Consider the following 12228-nt stretch of genomic DNA (forward strand, 5'->3'; position numbering starts at 1 on the left):
TGATTCACCTACTCATACGGTATCTCTTGTTCAGCAGTCTAGCACACAAAAGAGTAGCATTTTCATCCTTCCGTGTTAAGAGCTGTCTCTTTTCTGACTGCATGGTAGTTCTTTGTGTAAGGTTTGTACTGTGTAAATGCTGGGAAATCAGCCCTCGACAAATCATGAGCTCCAAAGACGACCTGCACAAAGCTGCTGGAGACAGAGCAGTGCCTGTGGTGCTGTGAGGCCCTGAGCTGGTGCCTGCCCAGCTCAGCCAGGAGCTGTGTCACTGTGGATGTGGCCAGTAAAATGTCAGTCCTGCCTGGGCTTCCCTTTGTAGACAAATCCCCACACCTTCTCCACACACAGGACAGTGAGGCACTGAAGAGGATCTGCTTTTTTTATTTTTTCCTGCAGAGACCAGCTTCAAGAGGAGAACTAGTCATTATCACCATGTAGGACAGGTTATCTCCCAGGGGCGAGGACACATTCCTACGATGAGTACTAAAGCCCCGAGGTCTGACAGGACCCAGGTGTCCTGGTCCGATTTTATCAGCAGGCTGCCAGCAGCTGGCCCTGAGGATGTGACTGCCACCAGGCAGGTGTGGCCCAGCCTGGAGGGGAGGTTGGGGTATGGGGTACGGGCAGCCTGGGGCCGGTGCACCCAGGTGTGTGCAAGGCAGGCGTACAAGCTTGATAGAAGGTGGGAATTCTTCTGACCACACTTACCTGGTAAATCCAAACCTGCCCAGGGCACGTGTATCAGGCCCCACATTCATGGAGTCCCGTACATCATGATACGGCTCCCAGACCCTTTGCAGTCCAGCGCTGCTACCTGTTCACTCTCTCCTCATTGCATATGTGCCAGAAACAACACTGAGTCATACACCTTGAAAGATCTGGGTGGCTGAGACCCATTTCTGTCAGTATAACATGCAGCCATCGCTCTGGGACCTCTGGTAGTTTGAAAGTGGCCATGGTTTACCTAGCACGAAACAGTGCACAATCATTACTGATGGCCACCCCTTGATCTGTCTGTTGGTGGTCCATCTTTAGTCCTCCAGGTTCCTGGGGACAAAACAGATTGATATATTCATTTTGAAATGCTTACCCTCTTGTGCTTTTGACTGTAAGGCTGGAACACCTCACAGACCAGGGAGCAGAATTGTAATTGAAATATGCTAATTTTTTAAAAGATTGAAACTCTGGCCTTAAACTCCCAGAGAGGAAGGGCTTCCTCTTCTTCCTGTGCTTCCATCCATGGAATGCTAAGGGAAAAAAAAAACCTTGGAAAAAAAAGAAAAAAAGGTAAAATTTGCTACTGTATAGATGCAGAACTTTTATTAGAAAGGCCGTAAAGCATTGTGATGAAAATAAAAACCTCAGATGTTACTGTACTCTTGGTCAGAGCTCAGACTGAGGCTCAAAGACCAAATGGGGAAGAAGGCACAACAGTACGGGCTGATGTGAAAGGGAAAGCCAGAAGAGAACAGTTACAGTTAGGTGGCCTGCTGGTAGCTGCAAGGAATACAGGATGCATCTGAAACTTGGTGTCCTTTGTGTGCTGCTCGTAGAATAACTAGTTTTACAAGAGGCAGCACTCTGCACTTCTCAGGGGGACAGGTATGGGCAGATTTGCAAGGCAGGATAGGCAGTGTGAAAGGGCCTTTGGAAAACTCAGCCAAATGTAGAGATAAGGGGGATCTTTCTAGAAAGTTCTTCTTTTTTACTTTGATACAAATACTCAGACCTCACATTTAACATACATAACACACAAAGCTGCTCTTTCTGGGTCTCAGAATGGCATGAACATATGGCAACATTTCTTAAGTTCTTGCATTACTTTGCATTTTCTGGTATCTTTCTCACTCATGTTACTCTCTGCAAAGAGGTTTTGTTATTTTTATGAGTATAACTCTCATAGAAAGCATTGTGCTGACAAAGATTAAAGGATTGTAATGTAGATAAGGCAGGAGAAAGGAGTAAAAGGTGTGTTTCCAGAAAAATGCAGTAGTTCAGTTAAGTGCAACACATTTTCAGGGGCTACTCTACTCATAATTTATATTCCTTGTACGCATAGAAACAGGCAATATAAAAGTATGTTTACAATAGCACTCTTAATGAATAAAAGTTGAACTTTAATATTCTACCATATCAGCAATAAACGGAGAAGCCAAACACTGTATTTATATTGATTCCTTTCTGAGAGCTGCTGAGAGAGCTCCTGTCGGTTAACTTTATACACACTATCGACTCTCCCTTTGCCAGCAGAGTTGGAGGATGGAGCTCTTGATAAAGGCTGAGGAGCGAAGTATGCAGAAAATTACCAACGAGTCAAAGAAAATGCTCACGTCTCAACAGATGACGTTGGGACAAGCACGTAGGTCTCAGTTCACCTTTGTATTTTACAGGTGAACTTTGTGGGCATGGTAAGCTGAGGTGAGGGCAGCCAGAGGGGGACCGAGCACCACTTAGAGTCATAGAATGGTTTGGGTTGGAAGGGACCTTAAAGATCATCTAGTTCCAACACCCCGCCGTGGGCAGGGACACCTTCCACTAGACCAGGTTGCTCAAAACCCCATCCAGCCTGGCTGGCTCCACTTCCAGGGATGGGGCATCCACAGCTTCTCTGGGCAACCTGTTCCAGTGCCTCACTGCTCATAGTAAATATTTTCTTCTTTATATCTAATCTAAATCTACCCTTTTTCAGTTTAAAGCCGTTAACCCTTGTCCCATCACTACACACCCTTGTAAAATGTCCCTCTCCAGCTTTCTTGTAGGTCCCTTTCAGGTACTGGACTGCTATAAGATCTACCCAGAGCCTTCTCTTCTCCAGGCTGAACAGCCCCAACTCTCTCAGCCTGTCACCTCTCCTAAAAGGTGCTCCAGCCCTCTGATCCTCTTCATGGACCTCCTCTGGACCCACTTCAACAGGTCCATGCCCTTATGTTGGGGGCCCCAGAGCTGAATGCAGTACTCCAGGTGGGGTCTCATGAAAGTGAAATAGAGGGGGAGAATCACCTCCCTCAGCCTGCTGGTCACGCTTCTTTTGATGCGGCCCAGGATATGGTTGACTTTCTGGGCTGCAAGCGCACATCGTTGGGCTGTGTTGAGCTTCTCATCAACCAACACCCCCAAGTCCTTCTTTTCAGGGCTGCTCTCAATCCCTTCTCCACCGAGCCAGCATTTGTGCTTGGGATTGCCCTGACTCACGTGCAGGACCTTGCACTTGGCCTTGTTGAGCTTCATGAGGTTCACATGGCCCCAGCTCTCTAGCCTGTCAAGGTCCCTCTGGATGGCGTCCCTTCCCTCCAGTGTGTTGGTGTTGGTGCTTGCTGTTGACACTGCTGCTTCTTCTGGGGACATTTACATGCCAAGCAGCAGTATCGTGGGGTGCCAGTGGTGAAGGGTAAAGATTCCAGCAAAGGTACATAGGTACCAAGGGTCTTGTTATTACCTTTTTTGGCTTTGTGAGAAAAAGAGCTTGACTTTAATCAGTACTGTACGACAGTGCCCTCCTGTGCAGGACGGCAGGTCAGGCCTGGACAAGCAGCAGAGAGTAGGGGTCGCAGACCTGGAGTCTCTGGGCTGTGTTTCCATCAGACCTCTGTGCTTACAAGTCTCTTTGAGTGATGGTTGGTGTGAATGACATGTACAGGGAGATGAATCACAAAGAATAAAAGATTAGCCTGTTAGCTGGAAAGAGAGCTTGCTGGTGCATATGGAAACACTCGTGACTTTCTCACTAGCTTCCTTGCTTTGTGAATGCAAATTATTCTTGATAAATCCTTTGCTGCACTACGTAAGGGTTAGAGTAATTGGGCTTTTTTTCCCCCTTGAACTGATTGCTCATCATTATAGCAAAAAAGCAGGGAATTGCTTAGAAGGAAATCCAGTCTTGTTAATTCTTTCCTTGACTGTATTAATACATTCTTTATTTAGGCTTTTGTCAGAAACACAGTTTTAGTACTGCAAATATTACTACATCCTCTCACTATTCCTGTTTTATTGAGTTCTATGACATTATCTTTGTTTTGATGGTGGTTGTCATTATGTATCAATTCAAATAGGTCCTCAAGGAATATTGTGCTCAGGTTGTTTTCTCTCATCACAGTGGGCAGCTGCTTTTCTTTTCTGTTTTCTGTTAAGGTGCCATTTCTTTCAGTCACAAGGGTGCTTTTTTGCTGGTGTAGATAATAAGTGCAAGATTAACTCACAAGGCGGGCACTTGCTGGGAAGCTTAGCATTAGCTTATGAAATAGGGAGCTGAACACAGTAACTGCCTATCCTGTAAAAACTGAAATTAAATGAGCTTACATTGTTATGACAAAAAAAGACCACAAATTGTCTTGAGAAGTATGCATTCACATTCTAAGAAATGTATCATTTATCTAATAAATACATCATGTTCCCTATACATATTATCATATATCTCTCTCATTTATATATCTACATATCTTTCTCAAAATAAATGTATCAGAACCCTCTCAAATTTTACTGACAATTTTGAGTTCTTAGCACTTGTGACTTCTCAGTGTTCCTGAGAAGAAGCAGCTGATTTTCAGGAAACAAAACAAACTCACCAGTCTTATGCCTAGTTTTGGAAAATTTCACCTCCATATTGGGAGCCAAGCATCTGATAATATTAGGAGTAAATTAATCATTCTGAAATAAATATATATAGATTAAACCCTGAACTTTTCTTTTAAAGCAGATAACCTTAACCCACAGTATTTTACAGTAGATTTCCAAGGTTTTTAGAAACATTAATGAATAATAATAGTATATTTTGTTATATGAATAGAAATAAAATTATCATTGGTATTACTCCTTTAAAGTGTCTATTTTAAAAGGCTGGAAATTTCAGAGACTGGAAGAAGGCAGTTCTGTCACCAGATCTGGTGCTGTTTTTATCTGATTCTATTCCTAAAGAGAAAGGCAAAGGAGTTTTAAAATTCTCCTCTCTAGCTGAAACTGGGTGCTGGCTCAAAGACACAAGCACATATGCCCACAGAGGAAAACCAAAATGAGATATGGATGCTAAGGCAAAGTCTACCCCACTCTTGAGACTGTGGCAAATGCACTGTGGGGAAGGGCAGCTGAAGCCATGGTTGCTCTGTCCTGCTGACAGATATCTTCCCACTACCACAGGAATGACTGATATTCCATATTCCAGGTAAACCCAAATCAGAGTCCATCTACTCCTCTATGCCAGGCTGCAAGCTATTATGCTACAGTCATTGATTCCCATTAACACACTTGTCTGCTGGGAGAGACCAATGTATCTCAAAGAGATGCAGATAGTAGCTTTGGCAGTTCAGTTTTCAGCTGCCACAGCATGTCCGTCATGATGTCTACCACAGCATGGGCAGAGAGCCTCCTTGGTGGGGCTCATGGTGGCCGTGGAACCACCCTGGTTCCCACTGTAGCGGAGGTGAGTGCTTAGTGCTCCAAGAACGTGGCATGTAGCATAAAGCACTGTGGAAGCAACCATTTTTATTAAGAGACAGGGCTGGCAATGGAGTAAGTCCTGCTTACAAAACAGCTTATGAATTTTACATTGGAGGAATTGCTGGATAATGTACACAGATGGTGTTGGGAGCCTGGTGAAAACATCAGCGTTCCATGTAGTGTTGTCCAAGTGAAAGCAGATGCATTTAGCATGGTATTTTTCTGAGTTTTGGTTGGCTCTTCCAATCTTATGTATTTGTAAGTGTCAATTGAAGTCGTGCTGACCTGTTTTCTTGGGGCTTAAATGCTTATATAAGACAGATGCCAAGCCTGTAGGGTAATTACAGTACTAATTACTACTTTTGACATATATTTCTAGTGATGAGGGTTGTTTTCAGAATGCTTTTGATGCTATTTTGTAAGGGCTCTGAGGCTTTCTTTTCCATATTATTTTTCAATGCTGACATTTGCTTGTTCTGTACTTTTAGATGTAGCAATATAACAGTAGACAGTAAAGCAAAATCAGCCATAGGTTTTATATGTAATAGGAGGCATAAAGTAAACCCGGCAACAGATTTTTGCTATGGGGAAAGAATATTTCTGGTTTTCTCAGTAGTTTTGCTGTGCAATACCCTTATTTAATTTACTGTTCTTGTATCCTTAAAAGAGAGGACAAGAACCATCTGAAGGTAAAAGAAGTTGAGAATCATAACTAAACATAATCATGGCTCTCCTGCCAGTTTCCAACAGCAGCCTTCTTGTCTGTAGCCTTTTCCTTACTTGCTTATTTTTGCTCTTGTTATTGAGAAGAGACTTTGCACACGTGTATGAAAACACATGTATCTTCTGCCATTCAGTTATCATGAGATGATGAAAGCAAATACTGTAAAAAATGCCAACAAATATAATAAATCTATAACAAATGCTGAGGTTTGCTGCTGAGGTAAACTCATTAGACCACATCTGAATTACTACAGCCAGTTTTGGGACCTCAACAGAAGAAGGACATCAGTGAATAGCACCGTGTTTAGCAGAGGGCCCCTGGAGTGGTCAGGGCTGGAGCACTTGCCCTGTGGGGAGAGGTTCAGGGACTGGTGCTTGTTCAGCCTGGAGGCAAGATGACTTCAGGAGGGAGCAAGCCCCCCCATACTGACAAGGAGGTTATAAAAACAGAGCCAGCCTTGTCACAGAGGTGCACGGTGGGAGGGCAGGAGACAAAGAACATAAGTTTATCAGCGGTGATCTTGACTGGATACAAGGAGAAACTTGTTCCCCATGAGGACAGTTGAGCTGTGAAACACTTCAACCATAAAAGTTGTGCTGTCTCTGTCCTTGTAAGTTTTCAAGCACTGACTAGACAATGTCCTGAGAAAGCTGTTCTAATCTCACCCTTATCCTTGCTTGAGCAGGAGGTTGGACCAGAGACCTCGTGGGGCCCCTTCCAGCCTGAATTATCCTATGGTCCTTTAATTCTGTGAAAAATACTTGATTCCCATTCAGGGATGTGTTACTTCAAGGAAGCAGGAAAAGGATTGGGAAATCAAGGAGCTAAGGCAGATGGGAAGCATGTGGTGAATGCAAGGCTGGCTGTTTCTGTTATTTTTTCTTTTTTGAAATGCACCTGACTCATCTTACTGCTTTGAGCAGCATGATCCTTACAGGTTTTTTTCTTCTGTAGGACTTCATATGCAGGTGAACAAGGAGTGCCAGATGCAGCACAGTTTCTAGGGGAGATGGGTAGAAAAGCAACAGATTGTCCAATACTTATTTTCCTTTTGTGAATAAGTGATGGGTTTTTTAATGCCTAACTTACTTCCTAATGAGTCTTATGGAGTAGCATTTCCTGTCCTTTACTAACAGTGCTGGAACCCATGGCCTAATTGCAACCAAATCTGATAGAGCAGCCTCACATATTAATTTTCCATGTCTTTTATGAGAGGAAGTAGGTAGGTAATGGAGAAGGACCCGCTTAGTGTCTCTGCCATCAGCTTAGGCGCTAACAGGGATGAAGGTCTGTGCAGGGGAGATCAAAGGTAAGTAAAGGAAGATCTGAGACCTGCAAGTGAACTCAGGCAGTGTTCACGCAGCTCTGGGTACCAGTCACAAAACTATGGGGCATGGGTCTGCAGTACTTCTGCGGCTGGTGATGTGGACTATTTGGATCTAGAAGGCCCACACTCCAGTCCCAGATGGACAGTTCCTTGAAAACTGCAATTTCATGCTGTTGAGTTTTCTATCCCTCCTGGCTTCTCCCTGTAATGAAGGCTATAACTGAAGAGGTGTGTTAGTTCACTGAAATTGGGGAGTTTCTCCATAATTGCAAACATATTTGCCATTCTTTTGGCATGTGCCTTGGCACTGAGGCTCCCTGAACAGATTTCCTTTCCTTGACCCTGTATGTGCAGCTCAGGGCTGGCTGCAGGGTGTCTGTCATTCTCAGACACATAAACCTGGGCAGTCTGATTTCTGATCAGCTGAGTGGCTTCGTATGGGATATGAAGAGTGAGAAAGAAGTCAGTATTATTTGGTTTGGATCAGAAGTTATGCAAAAGCAGAACCTCCGAAGATCCACCTTCTGGGAGGGTTACTTCCCACTGCTACCCCCATATGAGACCTGAATCACCAGATACACTCCCCAGTGTGGGGCCCATGCCATATGGCAGTATTGCCATCCTAGTGAAAGGCTATCTTTAAAGGCCTCCATCCCACTATACATCAGTATGTTGCTTTTCTCTGGCACGAAGATGAGTGGGAGCCTCAGTGATAACCCACCTCTAGGTGGCATGATGGTACTATAAAATGTTCAAGATAATTTTTATATATTAAGCAATCATTAAACCATGGTCATGGTAAGAACATGCTCCAAAGACCAACACCCAGGACCAGTACTGGATGATACTGATTCAGAGCATGCCTGCAGGTATCGTGATGCTAATATTGGAATATGGATTTGAAAAGCCAAAGGAAAATTGCTAGACATGTACAGTAGCTACATTTTCAAATATTACTTAGTCATTCACTTTTCAAACACTAAGAGGGCATAGCTCACAATTTATGAAAGCATCAGTTCATGATTCAGTTTTTGTAGCAGTCATGTCTGGTTTAAAAAATACAAAATAAGGCTGCTGTTGCTGAACTGCCACCATTTTCATTCTCTAAACCTACTTGCATTTGAAAGGATATAAAATGCGATAATATTTGTATGTACTGGTCATATAGTTTCTAGCACATCTGCAAATAAAACATCCAGAGGCTCACAGAAAGTTATTTGCACTTCACTAAGCATAAGCATATGAAACTCTTAGCAACTGCAATGGGAGCAGTGCACAAGTGTTTGACTGCATTCCTAAATTCTGCTTGTGGGCATGAAAGAAGTCCAAATGATAATTTTCAAGGGAAAAAAACAAATAAACCCACCCTAACTTTTGGGCTTTTTTTGTATTGCTTTATTTTCAGGTTGGTGCTTTCTCTGAGCTCTTCAGTTTGCATATGTCAAAGAATGCCCCAAATGCCAAATCCTGAGTAGTATTCACTTGAACCATCAATGAAATGAGTTCCATAATGAAGTAAGATTTCACACTAGCTCAGGAGATCCCCTGTGGTTCTTTGCTCTAAATAACAACAAAAATGGGACCTAGATAAATAGAGATAGTATAATATTTGATAGATCAAAACCTGCGCTGGTAAGAAATTGCTTATGAAAGCAGTTGAAGAAATGAAAAGTACTTATTTGCTGCACAAGAAGGAATAGTTCCAAAAATAGATTTCTGCTCTGCAGGGTCCTGTGACACTAGACAGCCTTTTTTGGTCCTGTCATGTTTTGCAGCAGCCTCTCTATGTCTGCTCCAGCATTTAGATTGGCACTTTTTAAACCAGACCTGCCAGGCCGGAGATGAGATACCTGGTTTTGCAGACCACTCAGTTCTTGTGTCTCAGGTGTGACGGCTCCTTACACCCTATGATGACTTTGCAGAAAAAGGGAAGCATTTCCCAGTGATGCTTAAAACTGTTGTGCACTGACTCTGAAAATGAGCTTATAACATCACCCTGCAGTAGTTAAATATCCCAGGCTACTTTGGTAAGAAAGGCGATGAAGTGACCCCAGTGGCATCTGCACCACAGTTTGCATAATTCCTCTATTCCCCTATTCTATTGCCCAGTAAGAAAATACTAAAGCACAAGTCAAACTTGGGAAAGGTGGGAAATGCTAGACTGCAGGTTTTCTTTGCAAAATAAATTCAGCTGCTTTGGATTTATTCAGCATGTTACTGCTGTGAACTACGTGTTCCCTTCTGCCACAGGAGCCCTTGTTCATTCCATGTACAGATAACAATTGAATATTTCTTTTTTGCTTTCTTTCCAATAGTGTTATGTTTTTAATGCCCAACCAACTAAACTAATAAAAACAAAAAACCCCACCAACCTGAAGACACAGAAATTCCATCGTATAATACTGTATAGACTTATTCCTAAGGTCTGCCAATGTAAATGCAACCTTATTTGTCCTTTAGCCATTGTAAAATCCATTAATATTCTGAGTGCCTCAGTGACAGCAGACCCTCACAAGGCAGAACCATGCAACGAAGCTCCCAGTCACTTGCTCAGCTCACACTTAGATGATGGATTTCAGATGACTGGCCCTCAGGATAGACCCATATGGCGCGGTATGACAGACTTGCTGTTTTTCCAGCCTGGCTGTGAAAAACAGTACAGAAGAGAAATTAAGAAATTCAGAACAACTGTCTCTAGTTCAGGCTTTCTGAGGAATGCCCTGTGCTGTGTGTCTTGCTCTGCCCCCTCCTCCAATCCCTCTGCAGACTTGTGCCCTGGCCGCCATCACCACTCTGCCTCCAGGCCATCCCCTGCCATCCCATCTGGCCTCAAGTCCCCTAGCTCTGTTTTGTTTGCCGTACCTCAAAAACCAGCCATCTCTGCCACTCTGCTAATGAAGTGTTGTGTCATGTGTCGTGCCCCCCCCCCCCCCCCCCATCCTCAGCACTTCCCCAGAGGTACCCCTCCCGAGATTGTCTCCGCTCTTTACCCAGGGCCCTCATAATTTTATGACAAACAAGATTTGCCCTGCAGCCTTGTAGTTTTGGTTAAGCTTTGAGTTCTTACAGGAGCGCTGTCATTTCTGACACCTCAGTGGCCCCCCTCATGCTAATTTTCAAACACTTCATTCAGAGCTTAGGGGCATTAACCACAAAACAGCTGAGAATAATGTATGGCCCAAGCATATTTTTTCCTTATGCTCACAGTACTGGTGGGAATAGTCCTGTGGCCAGACCTGTGAAGTTGAAGGTTTTATTGCCTTACTGCGCCTGCGTGAGCCTTCCCAGTGGTAGCTGATGGTTGAGAGCTCTATGGCTGCTGCGGTGGTAACTGAAACCTGTTGGAGTGGTCATTTCTCAGACCACCTGAAGCCAGTTACGCTCATGTCACTGGCAATGCCCTTGTTCTGTGAACAGTGGAAAAAAGTTGATCTGAAGCTTTAACTCAAGACAGGCGTCCAGGACAGAAAACCTCCCACTCAATGGCTAAATTAAAATCATAAGCAAATGAATCCAGAGCCTGATAAAAGACCTTAACTGTAGGCATTGGTCCTGGTTTAGCTTATAATATTTTACTTTATATTGTGTGTCCCTAAATCCCCCTGCAGCTTCACTGGATATATTCTTGAGTGTTTGGTGCTTATAGCTACTGCGTAGTGCTGCTGCCAGTTGTGAAAGGCTGCTCCGCCAAGCTGCACTGGCTGTAGGGATTTCTGTAGTGCTCTGTATGAAGGTGTGGGTGGCTGCGAATAAGGAGCTTGTTGCAATTTGAAAGCCCTTTAGGTACTTGAGCCTGGACAGAGCAAAATGAAAGATTGTAAGACATTATCAGAACTGGTTGCGTGTCTCTGTTACATTACTAACAGTTATTTAAAAAGAAATTGCATATACAACAATGTGAATTTCAGAAAGTGCTAAAGTGTTTCCTTTATTTTTATTACAACAAAATCTCAGAAGCTCTAAACCCATGAAGAATAACAACGAAACTCTTCAGTAAAGGATGTCAAAATTCAGGTTTTGTAGTAACACCTAACACTAATACATCCTGTTCTGCTTCTGCTGGGAATGTAAAAAATTGCAAAAGCAGCCAAAGCAATAACAACACAGTGTTTCTCACTATGACTAACATAGATTGAAGTAGTGATTTTCTTGTTCAGGAAGTCAAAACTTAACACATTGTCAATAATAATACATTGGTCTGGTGGTACTCTGAGCAGATTCAGCACTAATATTAGAGAGGGCAGAAAAGTGTGTGTGGGAGCAATGTAACTCTGTTGTTTCCTTCCCCCTCATTTATAAGGGAATATAGTAGGATTCCCTATACATATCTGAGAATGTGAATGTTGGTTTATCTTTCTAGAATACCTGGAAACCGATACATAAACAGCATTGCTGTACGTATTTCCCCCTGATGTATATATATTAAAAAAATTGTTTTTTTAAAGAAGTCTCACATGTTTTAATATCTTCCATACTTAATAAGAAGGGTTTGCAACGACTACTGTCTTCTGAATGCATGGATTCATACACCTTCCAGTGGAGAGGTTTTGTACACCCGAGACAGTGTGGATCTGGTGATGGCTATCTAGGTGCTGATCGCAGTCCAGACTAGAAGTTGGGAATTCCTTTTCTTACAGGTAATTCTTCATCATCCAGTCTCTTGAAGAATTATAAGGTCCCAGTCTTGTTACATCTAATTCCATTATACTACATTTTTTTCAGGCATGAGGAAAAATTATAGGCT

General features: G+C 43.1%; 1 protein-coding gene across 2 annotated transcripts in view; it reads right to left on the reverse strand.

Annotated features, from left to right (window-relative positions):
* The window catches only part of STEAP4 (STEAP4 metalloreductase), a 68140-nt gene that overhangs the window by 38511 nt on the left and 17401 nt on the right, over positions 1-12228 (reverse strand). For both annotated transcript variants that reach the window (XM_080385564.1, XM_080385563.1), the window contains exon 1: positions 1-12228. This exon is cut by the window's left edge; it is cut by the window's right edge and continues 17401 nt beyond it. The gene's annotated coding sequence lies outside the window, so the exon portion shown is untranslated.

This window comes from Falco punctatus (genome assembly GCF_963210335.1).
Source record: "Falco punctatus genome assembly, chromosome: 4".
NCBI lineage: Eukaryota > Metazoa > Chordata > Aves > Falconiformes > Falconidae > Falco > Falco punctatus.